Source organism: Neoarius graeffei, chromosome 2 (assembly GCF_027579695.1).
Source record: "Neoarius graeffei isolate fNeoGra1 chromosome 2, fNeoGra1.pri, whole genome shotgun sequence".
Taxonomy (NCBI): Eukaryota; Metazoa; Chordata; class Actinopteri; order Siluriformes; family Ariidae; genus Neoarius; species Neoarius graeffei.
In genome coordinates, this window is record NC_083570.1 from 85,114,716 (window position 1) to 85,137,347 (window position 22,632).

A 22,632-nucleotide genomic window follows, 5' to 3' on the forward strand; every position below is an offset into this window, starting at 1 on the left:
ATTACAAAAAAGGAAAAGGGCCCGAAGCAAAAGTCTGGGCACCTTGCGTGGTCAGTACCTAGTAACACCCCCTTTGGCAAGTATCACAGCTTGTAAACACTTTTTGTAGCCAGCTAATAATCTTTCAGTTCTTACCTGGGGGATTTTCACACATTCGTCTTGCAAAAGGCTTCCAGTTCTACAAGTTTCTTGGGCTGTCTTGCATGCACTGCTCTTTTGAGATCTATCCACAGATTTTCAATGATGTTTAGGTCAGGGGACTGTGAGGGCCAAGGCAAAACCTTCAGCTTGTGCCTCTTGAGGTATTCCATTGTAGATTTTGAGGTGTGTTTTGGATCATCATCTTATTGTAGGACCCGTCCTTTTTTTAACTTCAACTTTTTTACAGATGGTGTGATGTTTGCTTCCAGAATTTGCTGGTATTTATTTGAATCCATGCTTCCCTCGACCAATGAAATGTGCCCTGTGCCACTGGCTGCAACACAACCCCAAAGCATGATCGATCCACACCCATGCTTCAGAGTTGGAGAGGTGTTCTTTTCCTGGAATTTGGCACCCTTTTTTCTCCAAACATACCTTTGCACATTGTGGTCAAAAAGTTCTATTTTGATTTCATCAGTCCACAGGACTTGTTTCCGAAATGCATCAGGCTTATTTAGATGTTCATTTGCAAACTTCAGATGCTGAATTTTGTGGCTCGGACACAGGAAAGGTTTTCTTCTGATGACTCTCCCATGAAGGTCACATTTGTTCAGGTGTTGCTGCATAGTAGAACAATGCACCACCACTCCAGGGTCTGCTAAATCTTTCTGAAGGTCTTTTGCAGTCAAACAGGGGTTTTTATTTGCCTTTCTAGCAATCCAACGAGCAGTTCTTTCAGAAAGTTTTCTTCATCTTCCAGACCTCACCTTGATCTCCACTGTTTCTGTTAACTGCCATTTCTTAATATCATTACGAACTGAGGAAACAGCTACCTGAAAACACTTTGCTACATTCTTATAGCCTTCTCCTGTTTTATGAGCATCAGTTATTTTATTATTCAGAATGCGAGGGAGTTGCTTAGAGGAGCCCATGGCTGTTGATTTTAGGGACAAGATTGAGGAGTCAGAGAATTTATACAGCTTTGAAATCTGCATCATCTGACCTTTCCTAATGAAGAATTTGAACAAGCCACAGCTCAATAAGCTAATTAAGGTCTGGAACCTTGGTAAAAGTTACCTGAGAACTCAAATGTATTGGGGTGCCCAAACTTTTGCATGGTGTTCCTTTTCTTTTTTCACTCTCCAATTGTACAAAACAAAAATAATACACAAATCTTGCAGAAAATGCTGAAAAGAAATCTCATCTTTACCTTTATGCCTTTTGGTGATCAGTTCATCATCTGCTCACTTAACTATTCACAGTAACAGACATTTTCAGTAAGGGTGCCCAAACTTTTGCATGCCACTACACACACATATATATATATATATATATATATATATATATATATATATATATATATATGGTGGTGTAGTGGTTAGCGCTGTCGCCTCACAGCAAGAAGGTCCGGGTTCGAGCCCCATGGCCGGCGAGGGCCTTTCTGTGCGGAGTTTGCATGTTCTCCCCGTGTCTGCGTGGGTTTCCTCCGGTTGCTCCGGTTTCCCCCACAGTCCAAAGACATGCAGGTTAGGTTAACTGGTGACTCTAAATTGACCGTAGGTGTGAATGTGAGTGTGAATGGTTGTCTGTGTCTATGTGTCAGCCCTGTGATGACCTGGCGACTTGTCCAGGGTGTACCCCGCCTTTCGCCCGTAGTCACCTGGGATAGGCTCCAACTTGCCTGCGACCCTGTAGAACAGGATAAAGCGGCTAGAGATAATGAGATGAGATTATATATATATATATATATATATATATATATATACACACACATTGGCCACTTTAATAGGAATGTGTACTTGATTCTAAGATTCCTGTTCTTGGCTGGCAGAAGTGAAACCCAATGTGGGCTTCTGCTTTTGCATGCTGAGATGCTTTTCTGCTCACCATGGTTGTAAAGAGTTGCTATGAGTTGCTGTATCCTTCCTGGCAGCTCAAACCAATCTGGCCTGAGTTTCCCAAAAGCATCGCAGCACAAAGATCATCATTAAATGATAGAGTGAGCAGCACAATGAACACTCTCTCTCCAAGTTAGCATTAAGAGGCTGTTGGGAAACACAACCCTGGCCATTTTCCTCTGACCTCTCAACAAGACTTCCACCCACAAGTTTCCACCCACAAAACTGTTGCTCACTTAATGTTTCTTTTTGTTTTGTTTTTCACACCATTCGATGTAAACTCTAGAGACTTGTGTGTGTGTGTGTGTGTGTGTGTGTGTGTGTGTGTGTGTGTGTGTGTGTGTGTGTGTGTGTGTGTGTGAAAACCCCAGGAGATCAGCAGTTTCTGAAATACTCAAACCAGTCCATCTGCACCAACACCCATGCCACAGTGAAAGTCACAGAGATCACAGTTTTTCCCATTCTGATGTTTGAAGTGAACATTAACTGAAGCTCTTGATTTTGTATCTGCATGATTTGATGCATTGTGTTGCTGTCAAGAAATTGGCTGATTAGAGAACTGCATAAAACAGCAAGTGGATGGGTGTTCCTAATGTGTGTGTATATATATATATATATATATATATATATATATATATATATATATATATATGAGTGAGTGATGGCTATCATTTATAACTTTATACTGTATACCATTTGTATATTTTATTCTATGTAATACTATTACACTACCGTTCAAAAGTTTGGGGTCACTTTGAAATGTCCTTATTTTTGAAAGAAAAGCACTGTTCTTTTCAATGAAGATCACTTTAAACTAATCAGAAATACACTCTATACATTGCTAATGTGGTAAATGACTATTCTAGCTGCAAATGTCTGGTTTTTGGTGCAATATCTCCATAGGTGTATAGAGGCCCATTTCCAGCAACTCTCACTCCAGTGTTCTAATGGTACAATGTGTTTGCTCATTGCCTCAGAAGGCTAATGGATGATTAGAAAACCCTTGTACAATCATGTTAGCACAGCTGAAAACAGTTGAGCTCTTTAGAGAAGCTATAAAACTGACCTTCCTTTGAGCAGATTGAGTTTCTGGAGCATCACATTTGTGGGGTCGATTAAATGCTCAAAATGGCCAGAAAAAAGTCTTGACTATATTTTCTATTCATTTTACAACTTATGGTGGGAAATAAAAGTGTGACTTTTCATGGAAAACACAAAATTGTCTGGGTGACCCCAAACTTTTGAACGGTAGTGTAGGTAATAGTACTTTTGCGAATTTTACAGAAACTAATCGATTTTGTTTGGGCATTCCGGTGTGTGTAACTTACTGTATTTTAAAATTATGAAATAATTAAAATAGTGTGTGTGTGTGTATATGTGTCAGCATGCACTAGTTTTTACTTCAAATATCAGTAATAATTCCTTAAATTTGTTGTGTTGCACTAATTCATGAAGAGTTATGACTAAACTATGAGATGTGCCCTGATCTGTCTGCAGTGACCTCGGAATTCGTGTTACTGATTTAATGACTGAGAAACTGAACAGACTGAGCAAGTTCTTTTGGCCATTGTAGTTAATCATTCTGGAGATGTCATGTTCATCCACTGGTTGTAAAGACCAGAAGGAACAGAGAAGGGCAAAAAGATGCAAGCCAGGAAGCTAGCCAAATAATTAAATTTTATTTGTGTTCTAATAATAGACATTGCTACAAATCAGCTTTACTGAAATACCAAATGAGCAAACTGAGGACGGCAGTGGCAAAGATGACATTAGAATGAAAACATACCTCTAATAAAGGGAAAACCTGTTCTCCAGGCAGTGATGAATAATCATAGATGAAATAGACAAAATTCAAACGTATGAGATAATTAATCTCATCTCATTATCTCTAGCCGCTTTATCCTGTTCTACAGGGTCGCAGGCAAGCTGGAGCCTAATGGTTTGGAATTTAGTATATGCGTGGTGATGTGGGACAAAATGTCATATGTCGTTGTGGTTCAATTCTGACTAACAGCCAAAAAAGATGTTTAAATTGGGTTTGCACCAAAATATATTTTTTTCTGTTTGTAATACGGTATACATTATCATCTGTAATTTAATAAAACATTAATATATCTGACCAGTTCGACATAAAAAAGTATTATTTATTTTCTAACCTTACGTTTGCCTATCTGCCTGCAAGGATCATATCAGATAAGGAACCGGTTTAACAAACAAGGTGCTAACCACAAAGAATCTACCTTAAACAGATGTTTGAAACTTTGCTAGCTTGTGAGCTAAAAGTGAATTCCTCACACAGTTGTTGTACCACAAATGGGTGGCGTGGTGGTGCAGTGGTTAGCAGTGTTGCCTCACAACAAGAAGGCTCCAGGTTTAAACCTCAGAGCTTGCATGTTCTCCCTGTTTCTACATGATTTTCCTCCCACAGTTCAAAGACATGCAGATGAGGTAAACTACCCAGCCACTGGGGTTGCACAAGCCAGTGTGTAATTTGTGCCAGACTCAAGCCCAGCTAGATTAGGGAGGGTTGTGTCAGGAAGGGCATCTGGTGTAAAACCTATGCCAAATCAAATATGAGGATTGTGATGAAGCAGCTGAAAGAGTTTGTGAATAGATCTGATATTATTTGCATTTCAGCACCTAGCTATTGATTATTTTCCGCTAACATTATGACACTTTATTTATTTATTTCTCTCTCTCTCTCTCACTCACACACACACACACACACACACACACACACACACACATGTACGTACGTGTGTGTAGAAATGAGTGTTTTTCATATGAGCTACATCCAGGACATGGAGATTCAAAATCATGACACAAATCTCTATATGTCACTCACATGGAAACTGATGAATTGTTTTGATAAATTTGGGTACTTTTTGTTTTTGTTAAAAAACTCGCATACGAAATACATTGTGGATTTGAGTGACATATTTAAATAATATTGGCTGGCGTTCAGTGGTATACTAGATATGTTCCATTCAGCTAGCATGATATCAAACAAGTCGAAGATGAGTTCAATATCATGCTAGCTGAATGGAATACAGTGGTGCTTGAATGTTTGTGAAGGCTTTAGAATTTTCTATATTTCTGCATAAATATGACCTAAAATATCAACAGATTTTCACACAAGTCTTAAAAGTAGATAAAGAGAACCCAGTTAAACAAATGAGACAAAAAATATTATACTTGGTCATTTATTTACTGAGGAAAATGATCCAATATTACATATCTGTGAGTGGCAAAAGTATGTGAACCTCTAGGATTAGCAGTTAATTTGAAGGTGAAATTAGAGTCAGGTGTTTTCAATCAATGGGATGACAATCAGGTGTGAGTGGGCACCCTGTTTTATTTAAAGAACAGGGATCCATCAAAGTCTGATCTTCACAACACACGTTTGTGGAAGTGTATCATGGCACGAACAAAGGAGATTTCTGAGGACCTCAGAAAAAGCATTGTTGATGCTCATCAGGCTGGAAAAGGTTACAAAACCATCTCTAAAGAGTTTGGACTCCATCAATCCACAGTCAGACAGATTGTGTACAAATGGAGGAAATTCAAGACCATTGTTACCCTCCCCAGGAGTGGTCGACCACGAAAAAAGCCAGCCAACATTATTATTAATTTACTATTATTATTATTATTATTATTATTACTATTATACATACACACTCTCTTCATATCAGCATTCGCGAAGGCCAATGCTAGCTTACCTGCGACTCGGTGCCATTAGCGCGGCTGTGCAGTCACAGTCTCAGCATTTAAGTCTAGGCTGAAAACATATCTGTTTAGTCAAGCCTTTTGTTAATGGTGTTTATGAGGTAAAGGAGTAGATCTGGAGGGTCCTCAGACATAGAGTGTTTTGGTAAACTGGGATGTATGGATGCTGTCAGTCCCCACTCGCTTGCTCACTCGAGTTTGTTGACGGTGTAGTGGCTGGCTGCTTTATGTCCCGGGGCTCCCTCATGCCTGTGTTACCTTCTGGCTCTCTCCTTTTAGTTATGCTGTCATAGTTAGTTGCCGGAGTCCCTGCTTGTACTCGATGCAATATGTATACTGTTCCTACTTATTCAGGTGATATTGGGCATACCTAACCACCTGTGTTTTCTTTCCCTCCCCCCCACCCCAAATCTGTCCCTCTGAGTTACATGGAGTCAACAGGAAATCTTTTGGTGGAGAGGGTGGAGACCTCGACTGGCTATCGTAGCCTGCAGGGAATCGGCCGTCAGACATTCTGTCGCATGTCCCAGACCCGGTGAAATGTAACTGAATTGTCTTGGCCAGCCCTAAGGGTCCCATCTGCATCTCATCATTGCTGAGGAGTGTGCTCCCATCACCCAATCAAGCATCCAGCCAGAGCAGATCATGATATATTTTACCATATTAACATGCCATTGTTGTGTGTTATGCCTGATGTAAAGACTCTCGTCTCTGCGAGCCTACCACACAGATTTAATACTTGACATTTTTAGGGCATACCTAACAACGTGTTTTCTTTCTCTCTCTCTTCCCCCCCCCCCAATCTGTCCCTCTGAGTTACATGTTGATCCTGGGATTGAGATGCTGGCCTCTTCTGCCCCTCGGACCTGCTTGATCCATCCTGGTGCCCTGTGTCTGGTCGGAGTTTTATCGCACCGCTCCTGTGAAGGACGGCCCCATGAGGACAGTTGAGGGTTATACCTGTTAAAACTGTTAATATTATAGTCAGGCTGTCTGTTGTTGCCCAAATGAGGATGGGTTCCCTTTTGAGTCTGGTTCCTCTCGAGGTTTCTTCCTCATGTCGTCTGAGGGAGTTTTTCCTTGCCACCGTCGCCACAGGCTTGCTCATTGGGGATAGATTAGGGATAAAATTAGCTCATGTTTTAAGTCGTTCAAATTCTGTAAAGCTGCTTTGCGACAATGTTTATTGTTAAAAGCGCTATACAAATAAACTTGATTTGATTTGACCATCCAGCCAGTCTAGGATTGGGTGGTAGTGTTACCAAAGGCCAACGCTCGCTTATCTGCAACTCGGTGCTGCTAGCGCAGCAGTCCAGTTACAATACCTTCCAGCTGGTGTAGCATTCATCAATAGGATTAGCGAAGGACAATGCTAGTGCAGTCAAGCCAGTGATACCGAGAGCTACTAGCACAGGCTAACGACCAAGAAACTAAGATTTCTGTGTCCAGACTCTTCTTCCACACACACTTGCCACATTATTTTTCACTCATACTTAAGTATTCATTTCCCTCTGTAATTTATTTAGTTACTTTTAAAATCAACATTGACAACTACACACAACAGAGCTACCTGGCAGCCAAAATTCTCTCAAAATATTCTGGTTTTAACAAAGTAAACCTGGCGGCCATGTTTGTTTACAAATTGTCACTGTCGCTTGCTAGCATGGAAGTTTTACATCTCTGACGTGTGACATCGTTTTGTCTTGAAAACATACAATATTGTAAATATGTTTCACGCTGGGCGGCATGGTGATGTAGTGGTTAGCACTGTCGCCTCACAGCAAGAAGGTCCGGGTTCGAGCCCCGTGGCCGGCGAGGGCCTTTCTGTGCAGAGTTTGCATGTTCTCCCCGTGTCCGCGTGGGTTTCCTCCGGGTGCTCCGGTTTCCCCCACAGTCCAAAGACATGCAGGTTAGGTTAACTGGTGACTCTAAATTGACCGTAGGTGTGAATGGTTGTCTATGTGTCAGCCCTGTGATGACCTGGCGACTTGTCCAGGGTGTACCCCGCCTTTCGCCCGTAGTCAGCTGGGATAGGCTCCAGCTTGCCTGCGACCTTGTAGAACAGGATAAAGCGGCTAGAGATAATGATAATGAGATGAGATGTTTCATGCTCATGCTCCATTGGGTAGAGTGGTGTAACACATGTAGGATTTGTGATATACTAACAATATTGCATGCTATTGAACCAAATGAATGAAACCTGCTAGAAGCGAATAGAATACATGTTTTTGTTCCATCAAAAAAGTATCTTGTATGTCTAATAATTTCTGATATTTTACTCCAATGATGTCACTCCCAGTGTTTTCCCGCTGACTAGATATGCGTTGTCAAAATGACAAACCGGTTAAAAATTTTAATTCTTTTGATTAAATTGCATTTTTTTGGTGGATGTGTCCATATAATATAAAGAACATTACCCGGTGGTGTGAAGATATGAACTTTATCTTCACATGTTGAAAATATTTTCACTCGTTTGCTTCGCTCACTCGTGAATATGTTTACCACTCGAAGATAAACTTCTTCTCTCTCTCTCTTGTTCACTCATCTCTCTCTCATGTCTCTCTCTCTCTGGCTCGTCTCGCTCGTGTGTCTCTTTGGATTACACTTGCGTACTTGTGGTTGAGGTCACAAATTTCAGAGAAGGAAGTCTGATGTTTTCAGAAAATGTCAAAAAACTGACCATGTGAGTGGTTTTTCCAGGCCACTACATACGAGAAAATAAAATAACAAAAAGTAAAATTTGACAAAGGTTAGATAGAAAGAACACAAACAGGTTACGCTTATAACATTATTACTTTGTTCAACATCTCTTCCCATGTCAGACGAGTTACACTTTTAATATGACTGCAGGCATTCATTACACAATTTTTTTTACCTGTATCATATTAACTGACGGCACACAGTTTCTGATCCGTGTTTGATAACAACTGACATAGATGTAGTGGCAAGGCTCTGGTGTTGTCAAGGAGCTGTAATATACTCTGATTGACAGGTATAGAGAGGTGCAGGTATGCTCTTTCTCGGTGGGTGTGAACTTCTGATTGACTCTGACAGCTTGAGACACACAGGCCCAAGTGTCTGTCCGAATTACACACACACACACACACACACACACACACACACACACACACACACACACACACACACACACACACAATGAAAATGGAGGAAAGGTAGTAAAATAAGCTGTTCACATCTCAGACTCATTCGGATCAGCAGCATATAAGCTTTGAAGAGCTCACCTGGACTTACCTAATGCTGTCATTGTGTTTGTTTACAACCCTGATTCCAAAAAAGTTGGGACAAAGTACAAATTGTAAATAAAAACGGAATGCAATGATGTGGAAGTTTCAAAATGCCATATTTTATTCAGAATAGAACATAGATGACATATCAAATGTTTAAACTGAGAAAATGTATCATTTAAAGAGAAAAATTAGGTGATTTTAAATTTCATGACAACAACACATCTCAAAAAAGTTGGGACAAGGCCATGTTTACCACTGTGAGACATCCCCTTTTCTCTTTACAACAGTCTGTAAACGTCTGGGGACTGAGGAGACAAGTTGCTCAAGTTTAAGGATAGGAATGTTAACCCATTCTTGTCTAATGTAGGATTCTAGTTGCTCAACTGTCTTAGGTCTTTTTTGTCGTATCTTTCGTTTTATGATGGACCAAATGTTTTCTATGGGTGAAAGATCTGGACTGCAGGCTGGCCAGTTCAGTACCTGGACCCTTCTTCTACACAGCCATGATGCTGTAATTGATGCAGTATGTGGTTTGGCATTGTCATGTTGGAAAATGCAAGGTCTTCCCTGAAAGAGACGTCATCTGGATGGGAGCATATGTTGCCCTAGAACCTGGATATACCTTTCAGCATTGATGGTGTCTTTCCAGATGCATAAGCTGCCCATGCCACATGCACTAATGCAACCCCATACCATCAGAGATGCAGGCTTCTGAACTGAACGCTGATAACAACTTGGGTCGTCCTTCTCCTCTTTAGTCCGAATGACACGGCGTCCCTGATTTCCATAAAGAACTTCAATTTTTGATTTGTCTGACCACAGAACAGTTTTCCACTTTGCCACAGTCCATTTTAAATGAGCCTTGGCCCAGAGAAGACGTCTGCGCTTCTGGATCATGTTTAGATACGGCTTCTTCTTTGAACTATAGAGTTTTAGCTGGCAACGGCAGATGGCACGGTGAATTGTGTTCACAGATAATGTTCTCTGGAAATATTCCTGAGCCCATTTTGTGATTTCCAATACAGAAGCATGCCTGTATGTGATGCAGTGCCGTCTAAGGGCCCGAAGATCATGGGCACCCAGTATGGTTTTCCGGCCTTGACCCTTATGCACAGAGATTCTTCCAGATTCTCTGAATCTTTTGATGATATTATGCACTGTAGATGATGATATGTTCAAACTCTTTGCAATTTTACACTGTCGAACTCCTTTCTGATATTGCTCCACTATTTGTCGGCACAGAATTAGGGGGATTGGTGATCCTCTTCCCATCTTTACTTCTGAGAGCCGCTGCCACTCCAAGATGCTCTTTTTATACCCAGTCATGTTAATGACCTATTGCCAAATGACCTAATGAGTTGCAATTTGGTCCTCCAGCTGTTCCTTTTTTGTACCTTTAACTTTTCCAGCCTCTTATTGCCCCGTCCCAGCTTTTTTGAGATGTGTTGCTGTCATGAAATTTCAAATGAGCCAATATTTGGCATGAAATTTCAAAATGTCTCACTTTCGACATTTGATATGTTGTCTATGTTCTACTGTGAATACAATATCAGTTTTTGAGATTTGTAAATTATTGCATTCTGTTTTTATTTACAATTTGTACTTTGTCCCAACTTTTTTGGAATCGGGGTTGTATATCTTTATGAAGGAAACATAAAACTCCTAAATTATTTTACTGTTATCTTTACTCAACTGAAAGTGCAATGACTGCGCTAAAGGTTCTTCACTTAAATTAAAGTAGGAAGTATAAACTCCTAAATTTAAATAAAGCATTTATTTAAGTTACTGAGTAGCTTATTTAAGTTCACGTATTATTACGTTTCTGATCATAAATTATAGCCCCTTTCACCATTAGCTAAGTTAGCTAACAACAGCTTGATTCCTAATCTCTCCAATGTAACATGATCCGAACTCTAGTAAAGATACAAACTAGGCAAATGCTAATAGCTAGCTGCCACAATAGACATTAAAACAAAGTGTAAGTAGCAACAGATAGATGATAGTGATGGGTATTAGCTCTCAATCTTGTTGTAAAATCACTTTTGTTTGGAATTTAGACTCCTTCAAACTGAGCATTGCTCAAAGATTTTGTGATGTGTTTGAAAATGTAAAAAGTGAAGAATTTTCTTATGAAATGTATGTAAAAGTCAAAAGTAATATTTAAAAGAAAAACTCAAATAAAGTACAGACACTTAAACCAGATGTAAGTACAGTAACAAGTCATTGTACGTTGTTACTTCCCACATCTGGTTAACCAGTCCATTGTGCCTCCAACTGACAAAACTGCTTGCAATCATGTAAATGAGTGCATCAAATTATTGCCAAATTGTGGTTTTATCCGTTATCAGATTATTTTGTAAATGTAAACAGAAACCGTATAATTTTGTGCAAACCTGCCCCATGTGCAGAATTATAATGGGTAAAATACAAATGTTGGCCAAACAGATCATGATCTGGGTAAAGACTGTGTAAAAACATTTCATGCAAGCAAAAGCCTGTAGGGCCTCTCAATGATGACAGCCTTTCCTAAATAATATTGGTGAGATGTGCCAAACTCTGCGCTGAGGCAGAAAACCTCTAAATTTGACTCCCTCAAGCATATTCACAACCTTGAATTTAGACACAGAAGGAAGCATGTTGACTGATACCTGTCTGATCATCTGTGTACATCAGGCACATGTACTTTCAGAAAAAAGATACATGCGCCCTAATTTTATTTCTTATGGAAAATGAGAGAGTTCTGTCAATTAATTTTCTAGCATTGGAAGAGGAAATTTGATCATTCAAGGTGTGCAATTTTTTATAGTGTGTCATTTATTTTTTGCATAAATGCAGGTGCATGAACCAGCAAATAGCGATATACAGCTTTCAGAAATACTTTAGTGAACTTTGACATGTGGCATCCAGATAGATATCTCTATATTTCTTGAGGGCTCTAAATGTCAACACATATCTGGTAAAAAGCGTATAAACCTGTTAACTTGTAAACAAAATATAATATAAACTATAAAACATACCACTCTATGGTATTATTTGTCTTTTCTCCCACACTAATTTTTGGGGTTGTTACAGTCACAGTTTGATAGATTTATTTATTTATTTATAAATTTTTTTATAAAGCCTTTGGTTCAGCTTCAAACATAAAGGCATAATAACCAAACATAAATAAATTAGTACAGCTAAGATATATGCAATGGAAAAAAAGAGGGCCACATGCATACAGTGGCATGCAAAAGTTTGGGCACCCTTACTGAAAATGTCTGTTACTGTGAATAGTTAAGTGAGCAGAAGATGAACTGATCATCAAAAGGCATAAAGGTAAAGACGAGACATTTCTTTTCAGCGTTTTCTGCAAGATTTGTGTATTATTTTTGTTTTGTACAATTGGAGAGTGAAAAAAGAAAAGGAACACCATGTGAAAGTTTGGGCACCCCAATACATTTGAGTTTTCAGGTAACTTTTACCAAGGTTCCAGACCTTAAAGGAACAGTCCACCGTACTTCCATAATGAAATATGCTCTTATCTGAATTGAGACGAGCTGCTCCGTACCTCTCCGAGCTTTGCGCGACCTCCCAGTCAGTCAGATGCAGTCAGACGCGCTGTCACTCCTGTTAGCAATGTAGCTAGGCTCAGCATGGCCAATGGTATTTTTTGGGGCTGTAGTTAGATGCGACCAAACTCTTCCGCGTTTTTCCTGTTTACATAGGTTTATATGACCAGTGATATGAAACAAGTTCAGTTACACAAATTGAAATGTAGCTCCATATCAATGCGCTGCCGAAGCGCGCAGAAGGTGTTAGTACGCCTGTCATTATAGTACGGACTTTCCATAGCATAGAAAATTGCTACATTTCAATTTGTGTAACTGAACTTGTTTCATATAACTTCGCATCTAACTACAGCCCCCAAAAATACCATTGGCCATGCTGAGCCTAGCTACATTGCTAACAGGAGTGACAGTGTGTCTGACTGACTGGGAGGTCGCGCAAAGCTCGGAGAGGTACGGAGCAGCTCGTCTCAATTCAGATAAGAGCATATTTCATTATGGAAGTACGGTGGACTGTTCCTTTAATTAGCTTATTGAGCTGTGGCTTGTTCAAATTCTTCGTTAGGAAAGGTTAGATGATGCAGATTTCAAAGCTGTATAAATTCTCTGACTCCTCAAACTTGTCCCTAAAATCAACAGCCATGGGCTCCTCTAAGCAACTCCCTCGCATTCTGAATAATAAAATAATTGATGCTCACAAAGCAGGAGAAGGCTACAAGAACGTAGCAAAGTGTTTTCAGGTAGCTGTTTCCTCAGATTGTAATGTTATTAAGAAATGGCAGTTAACAGAAACAGTGGCAATCAAGGTGAGGTCTGGAAGATGAAGAAAACTTTCTGAAAGAACTGCTCATTGGATTGCTAGAAAGGCAAATAAAAACCCCTGTTTGACTGCAAAAGACCTTCAGAAAGATTTAGCAGACCCTGGAGTGGTGGTGCACTGTTCTACTATGCAGCGACACCTGAACAAATATGACCTTCATGGAAGAGTCATCAGAAGAAAACCGTTCCTGCGTCCTAGTCACAAAATTCAGCGTCTGAAGTTTGCAAATGAACATCTAAATAAGCCTGATGCATTTTGGAAACAAGTCCTGTGGACTGATGAAATCAAAATAGAACTTTTTGGCCACAATGTGCAAAGGTATGTTTGAAGAAAAAAGGGTGCCAAATTCCAGGAAAAGAACACCTCTCCAACTCTGAAGCATGGGTGTGGATCGATCATGCTTTGGGGTTGTGTTGCAGCCAGTGGCACAGGGCACATTTCATTGGTTGTGGGAAGCATGGATTCAAATAAATACCAGCAAATTCTGGAAGCAAACATCACACCATCTGTAAAAAAGTTGAAGTTAAAAAGAGGATGGGTCCTACAATAAGACTATGATCCAAAACACACCTCAAAATCTATAATGGAATACCTCAAGAGGCACAAGCTGAAGGTTTTGCCCTGGCCCTCACAGTCCCCTGACCTAAACATCATTTGAAAATCTGTGGATAGATCTCAAAAGAGCAGTGCATGCAAGACAGCCCAAGAAACTTGTAGAACTGGAAGCCTTTTGCAAGGACGAATGTGCGAAAATCCCTCAGGTAAGAACTGAAAGATTATTAGCTGGCTACAAAAAGTGTTTACAAGCTGTGATACTTACCAAAGGGGCGGCACGGTGGTGTAGTGGTTAGCGCTGTCGCCTCACAGCAAGAAGGTCCGGGTTTGAGCCCCGTGGCCGACGAGGGCCTTTCTGTGCGGAGTTTGCATGTTCTCCCCGTGTCCACGTGGGTTTCCTCCGGGTGCTCCGGTTTCCCCCACAGTCCAAAGACATGCAGGTTAGGTTAACTGGTGACTCTAAATTGACCGTAGGTGTGAATGGTTGTCTGTGTCTATGTGTCAGCCCTGTGATGACCTGGTGACTTGTCCAGGGTGTACCCCGCCTTTCGCCCGTAGTCAGCTGGGATAGGCTCCAGCTTGCCTGCGACCCTGTAGAACAGGATAAAGCAGCTACAGATAATGAGATGAGATGAGATATTTACCAAAAGGGGTGTTACTAGGTACTAACCATGCAGGGTGCCCAAACTTTTGCTTCGGGCCCTTTTCCTTTTTTTCATTTTGAAAATGTCAAAGGTGAAAATAAAAAATTGTTTTTGCTTAAAATATAAAGAGAATAAGTCATCTTTAACTTTATGCCTTTTGGAGATCATTTCATGTTCAACTTGCTTAACTGTTCACAGTAACAGCAATTTTGACCAAGGGTGCCCAAACTTTTGCATACCACTGTAATAAGATAAGTCTTTGTCATTGTCACTTTTTCAAAGGTACAACAAAATTGAAGGTGCTGTTGACTCATGAGTTATAGAAAAAAAAACAAATAAAGTATAAAAAAATAGTAAAAATAGAACAGAATTGTATTGGTTCTGTATGTACACAGATTGCACTGATAAGAAAAAATATACATATATATATATATGCGGGCGGCACGGTGGTGTAGTGGTTAGCGCTGTCGCCTCACAGCAAGAAGGTCCTGGGTTCGAGCCCCGGGGCCGGCGAGGGCCTTTCTGTGTGGAGTTTGCATGTTCTCCCCGTGTCCGCGTGGGTTTCCTCCGGGTGCTCCGGTTTCCCCCACAGTCCAAAGACATGCAGGTTAGGTTAACTGGTGACTCTAAATTGACCGTAGGTGTGAATGTGAGTATGAATGGTTGTCTGTGTCTATGTGTCAGCCCTGTGATGACCTGGTGACTTGTCCAGGGTGTACCCCGCCTTTCGCCCGTAGTCAGCTGGGATAGGCTCCAGCTTGCCTGTGACCCTGTAGAACAGGATAAAGCGGCTAGAGATAATGAGATGAGATGAGATATATATATGCACCAAATATATATATATATATATATATATATATATATATATATATATATTTATCTCTAGCTGCTTTATCCTGTTCTACAGGGTCGCAGGCAAGCTGGAGCCTATCCCAGCTGACTACGGGCGAAAGGCGGGGTACACCCTGGACAAGTCGCCAGGTCATCACAGGGCTGACACATAGACACAGACAACCATTCACACCTACGGTCAATTTAGAGTCACCAGTTAACCTAACCTGCATGTCTTTGGACTGTGGGGGAAACCAGAGCACCCGGAGGAAACCCACGCGGACACGGGGAGAACATGCAAACTCCACACTGAAAGGCCCTCGCCGGCCACGGGGCTCAAACCCGGACCTTCTTGCTGTGAGGCAACAGTGCTAACCACTACACCACCGTGCCGCCCCATATATATATATATATATATATATATATATATATATATATATATATATATATATATATATATATATATATATAAAAAGGAATCTACATAAAGAAGGTTATAAAAAGATTTCAGGAAATGGCCCAGACTTCTAAAATGCACTTACTTTCTGTTAGGATGGAGGTTTTTTTTTTTAAGAACGCTTCCCAAACAGGTCCATATGATGTCAGGGAGAGACAAACTGGGGTCTTGCAGACACAATAAAAAAGTCATGCAAATGAGAGTTTTTTACTTTCATGAAGGAGCAAGTGCTCAGTCAGATATTAAGCTCATGGGACAAACCAAAACTTTAGTGTTCATTCACTTAGTTTTTAATAACTGCATGGTCAGTGGCACAGTGGTTTAAATTAAAGTACGACATATATAGTACTGGGCAAAAAATTTGGACACACCTTCGAAATCAGTGGCTTTTCTTTATTTTATTAATTAAAAGACACTTCATGTCTTAAAGTAATGATGGATGTCATTTCTCTTTCCTTAGCTGAGCAGCTCTTGACATGATATGAATTACTACAGTTGTGGAATAAGGCTATTTACTGTATTTTTATTATTTACTATTCACTGTTTGATTTCAAACACATTAAGAACGCAAGAAATTGCACTAATTAACTTTTGACAAAGCACATCTGTTGATTGCATTCCAGGTGACTACCTTATGAAGCTGGTTAAGATAATGCAATAGTGTGCATCAAGGTAAATGCTGGATACTTTGAAGAATCTAAAATATGAAAGATATTTTGTTTTTCTAAACACTTTTTGTTTACCACATAATTCCATACATGTTCCAAATGTTATATCATAGTTTTGATGTCTTCAGTATTGTTCACCAATGTAGAAAATAGTCAAAATACAGCAAAACCTATGAATGAGTAGGGGTGTCCAAACTTTTGATTGGAACTGTATGAAAGTGCTGAAAAAGTTAATGCTGGCTAAAACAGAAAGGTGTCAGCATTAACTTTTTCAGCAGTTTGTGTTATAGTAGCTCTTCTGTGGGATCGGACCATATGGGCTAGCCTTCGTGCCCCATGCGAATCAGTGAGCCCTGTTGCCGGTTCACTGATTGTCCTTCCTTGGACCTCTTTTGGTCGGTACTAACCCCTGCATACCGGGAACACCCCACAAGATGTGTCATTTTGGAGATGCTCAGACCCAGTCATCAAGCCGTTACAATTTGGCCCTTGTCAGAGTCACTCAGATCCTTACGCTTGCCCATTTTTCCTGCTTCCAACACATCAACTTCAAGAGCTGACTGTTCTCTTGCTGCCTAATATATCCCACCCACTGACAGGTGCCAATGTAATGAGATAATCAATGTTATTTACTTCACCTGTCAGTATATAAAACTAATAAAAAATTACCTCCAAACCTAAGTAAGTAACTAACTTAAACAGCAGTTAGCTAACAGTTAATTAACTCATTAAATAAGTAAAGGAATAACCGAACAAACAAACAAGCAAGCAAACAAAAATATCTTGTGGCAATAATTTTATAAATCATATACAGTCTTGTGTGAAAGTCTTAGGCACCCTATTACTTTAGTAGAAACTTTGTTATAGATTTTTATTTTATGACTTCTAAATTATTGACTCAGAAAAAAAATTAGATTTCCAAATATTAGTTTTCCAGCACAAAATTAAATACACAGAAAAATGTTTGTTTGTCAGTAAAGAAAGCAAACCACTTTTCAGAAAGAAAAAAATGTAATGATGGCTGCTGGGTTTTACAAGAAGCAATTGTGACAATCAAAATCCCCAGAAGAACTGTGGCTGCTTCTGCAAGATGCTCAGTAAATCTTGTTTACTGCTCTGTATAGCATTTTTTAAATATAAAAACATTTGATTTCATTATTTTTGCAGGCATTTTGCTCTACACCATTGCTTTGCACATGCTTAAGACTTTTGTACTGTAAATAAACCTAAATATTTTGTCTGGCAATCAATGCACAAAAGTCAGATGCTGTAACTGTTGCTTTTTAACAGCATTGTGTCTGGTTTTATCTTTACAGCACTTATGCATACTTGCTAGAATGTCATCATCATCATCATCACCATCACCATCATCATCATCATCTTGTGGCCTCACCTGAGGTTTCCTGAGATTTACAATTCGTTTCCACACATTGTGGTTGGGCCATGGTGGTGGGCTAGTCTTCCACCTTTGTACTGGTGTCCCTTGCAATGGTGTCAAGAAACATTAGCTTTCTTCCTTTAGAAGGCTTCCATGAAAGGAGGTCTGAGATTATTTCACCCTTTTCCCAAAATGCTTGGCCTACGAACTGGGCTCCGCGTTGAGCAAGATGTACCAAGTGGAAGATCTCCATGTATTTGGGCTAGGGTGTAGTGTTGCTTCCGCAAGATATTTTGTATTCTCCTTAGGAGATTGGTGTAGCATCCATCAACCATTTTAATCTCCTTTGCTTTGAGTGTCCGTGTCTCTGAGCCATAAAGCAGTATTGGAAGTATAACCGCTTTGAAGAAGAGGTTAAGCTTGATGTCATTTGATAGGTTGCTTCTTCAAATTTTGTCTAGTTTGTTTCAAGCATCCCACGCCTTTCCCTTACGTGTTCTAAAGTCCTTTGCGGTGCTCATGATGTAAGAGCCAATGTACAGTCTTTGATGTGTTTTAAGATTTTGCCTGAGAATGTGCTTACTGATGTATTTGGAGTGGTGGAAATAAATTCAGTCTTGGTTTCATTATAGTGCAGACCAACACATGCTGCCACCTCCTCTAATGCATGGAGAAAATCTTCTGCATTTTGTACTTTATCAGCTATGATAGCCAGATCATCTGCGTAGTCCAGGTCAGTCAAGTGAACAAGGGGTGGCGCCTACTTTTCTGTGGGTGGATAAGGAGACCTTTCTCATGATGCTTATCAAGGGAGATACACAGGACATAGTCAAGGACTATAATGAACAGGAAAGGTGCCAGAGTATAGCCCTGGAGAATACTGGACACAATGTCAAAACGTTTGGTTTCACATCAGGGCAGAGGACGCTTGCTCTTGAGTCTGTGTAAAGCACCTTGATAGCACTAATGATTTCCACTGGGATTCTGCATAACTCCAGGATCTCGAACATGGCTCTCCTGTCCACTGAATCTAACAACTTCTTAAAGTCTACAAATACTAGTGTCATTTCCCTATTGGCATTATAAGATCTGGATAAGATCTGTGAAATCATGGATCTCTCTCTCCTGAATCCATTCTGTTTTTTTCTAAGGACTGGATTGAATGGAGTTACCAGTTTGTTGAGGATAAGTTTGTTGTATACTTTTGATGCTATGGCTGTGAGGTTGATTCAGCGGTAATAAAATGGGTCTGAGAAGTTGCCCTTCTTAGGAACAAGGATAATGCCTGAGACTCTCTAGCTTGTACATTGTTAAAATGTAGATTGGCAAACTACAACCTCAAATCAGAATAAGTTGGGACAGTAGAGAAAATGCAAATAAAAAAGAAAGCAGTGATTTCACCCTTTATGGTGCCATCAAATGATTCAAGAAATCTGAAGGAATTTCAGTTCATAAAGGGCAACAGCGCAAGACTAAGCTGAACACCTGTGCTCTCTGATCCCTCAGATGGCATTGCATCAAGAACTGTCGTTCATCTATAGCTGATATAACCAAATGGGCTCAGGATTACTTTGGCAAACCTTTGTCAAACACTACAATATGGAGTTACATCCACAAATGCCAGTAAAAACTTTATTGTGCAAAAAGGAAGCCTTATGTTAACTGTCTCCAGAAGTGCCATTGACTTCTCTGGGCTCAGAGGCATTTGGGATGGGCCATTACACAGTAGAAACATGTATTGTGTTCAGATGAATCAGTATTCCAGGTATTTTTTGTAAGAAATGGATACTGTGTGCTCCAGACCAAAGAAGAAAAAGACCATCCAGACTGTTACCAGCAACAAGTCCAAACGCCAGGGTCTGTCATGGTATGGTGTTGTATCAGTGCCCTTGGAAAAGATAACTTACACTTGTTATAGAAGATAACTTACACTTGTTATAAAAGATAACTTACACTTGTTACATTGTTATCACCATGACAACACGGGCTTCCGGATTTCCGGTTATGAGTGAACACTGGCGCATTTGGCTGCCACTACTCCCCGGTCCCGCATTTGTTTGATTGTTATTTTTAGCATTTTACTTTCATGCTATCTGTGTGTTTTATTTTCCCCAAACCTTCTCTGGGAGATGGGTTTCTTATCTCACGCTTCCTTGAATGTCATCTGCAAATACTTGCCTAAACAGTAACGTTACCTGTTGAGCGGATTCCAGGACTACCTGTGTCAGATATTTCCAACGCCCTCGGAAACCTGTTTGCTCTTGACATCCTAAGACAAACCTACCACCTGTCTCCTCGACCCTATGCCCACCTCTTTGGTCAAGATTTGCCTGCCAGTTCTCTGTCCCCTGTTGGTCAAGATAATAAACTCGTCTCTTTCAACTGGATTAGTCCCTCAGGCTCTCAGAACAGCAGCTATCACTCCTGTCTTGAAAAAACCTGGAGCAGCTATTGATGATTTTAAAAATTATCACCCCATTTCCAATCTTCCCTTCATTGCAAAAGTCCTAGAGCATATTGTTGCCAATCAGCTCCAAGAGCATTTAGCCCAATACAATCTTTGGGAGAAGTTTCAGTCTGGGTTTAGGGCCATGCACAGCACTGAGACTGCCCTGGTCAAGGTTGTCAATGAGTTGCTGTTAGCTGCTGACACTGGCCATGTCAGTATACTTGTTCTCCTCGACCTTACAGCAGCTTTTGACACTGTATGTCACAATCTTTTATTGAGCCACTTAGAAAGTCTGCTTGGCATCACTGGTTCTTCTTTAGCCTGGTTCAAATCTTATCTTACCATGAGAGAACAGTTTGTGTCAATTGGAAACTTTAGATCCCCTAAATCACCCCTCCTTCATGGTGTCCCTCAGGGCTCTGTCCTGGGACCCTTACTATTTGTAATACACATCCTCCCTCTTGGCCACATAATACAGCATTATGGGCTCAACTTTAATTGTTATGCAGATGACACCCAAATTTACATTCAAACCAAACCCTCTCAACCACTCCCTCCGTCCAATCTTGTCAACTGTCTAAATGCAGTCAACAATTGGATGGTGCAGAATTTTCTTAAATTAAATCAAGACAAAACAGAAGCCATCCTCATTTCCACCCCTTCTATCTTGAAAAAACTGGAGCACTCACAGCTATCTATTCCTAGTTATTTCACTTCCACTACTGTTGAAGTAAGTAATCTGGGTGTTATTCTGGACTCTACTCTCTCTTTTGACTCACACATTAAAAATATTACTAAAACAGCTTTCTTTCACCTGAAAAGTCTCTCCAAACTCCATCCCTCTTTAACTTCATCTGCAGCTGAAATGCTTATACATGCTTTTATCACCTCAAGACTGGACTACTGCAATGCCCTACTCAATGGTATCCCAGCCAAGCGACTAAATAGGCTGCAATATGTCAAAAACTCAGCTGCTAGGGTACTCACTCACACCAGACCCTGGGATCATATTACTCCTATTCTCTACAACCTGCACTGGCTCCCAATCAAGTACCGCATCCAGTACAAAATTATCCTGCTTGTCTATAAATCCCTACATAACCTGGCCCCTCCCTATTTATCAAATCTCCTAACTCCATATCAGCTACCCCTAAATCTTCGCTCCACAGATGTCCACTTATTAGCAGTCCCTTACTCTCGGCTCTGCTCTATGGGTGACAGGGCTTTCAGTGTTAATGGCCCTAAGCTGTGGAATGCCCTGCCACTAGCGTTGCGCCAATGCTCAACACTGTCCACTTTCAAAAAACAGCAAAAAACACATCTCTTTAGCTTGGCCTTTTCTCTCTGATTTTTAATAATCTCATCTCTCATCTCATTATCTCTAGCCGCTTTATCCTGTTCTACAGGGTCGCAGGCAAGCTGGAGCCTATCCCAGCTGACTATGGGCGAAAGGCGGGGTACACCCTGGACAAGTCGCCAGGTCATCACAGGGCTGATACATAGACACAGACAACCATTCACACTCACATTCACACCTACGGTCAATTTAGAGTCACCAGTTAACCTAACCTGCATATCTTTGGACTGTGGGGGAAACCGGAGCACCCGGAGGAAACCCACGCGGACACGGGGAGAACATGCAAACTCCACACAGAAAGGCCCTCACCGGCCCCGGGGCTCGAACCCAGGACCTTCTTGCTGTGAGGCGACAGCGCTAACCACTACACCACCGTGCCGCCCATTTTTAATAATGTTATTATTATTATTATTATTATTATTGATTTCTCATGATCTTATTATTGTTGTTCTTATCCTATTGTTTTGGTTTTTGTTGTTTGTTTTTATTGTTCAGTGTCCTTGGGTACCTTGAAAGGCACTTATAAATAAAATGTGTTATTATTATTATTACTTCTGTGATGGCAGCATTAATGCAGAAAAGTGTGTTGAGATTTTGGAGCAACATATTCTGTCTTTAAGACATCTTTTCCAAGGATAATGACAATGTAAAACCACATTCTGGACACATTACAAAGGCATAGCTGTGGAAGAAGAGGGTGCCTGTCCCCTCTGTCCCCAATAGAGAATGTGTGGCGAATTTTGAAATGAAAAACATGACAGTGATGACCCCGTACTGTTGCACACCTTAAGACCTGTTTGCAGGAAGAATGGGACAAAATAACACTTGAAATACTTCATCATTTGGTGTCTTCAGCCCCTAAATATCCTTTAAGTGTTGTGAGAAGGAATGGCAACATTACAAAGTAGTGAA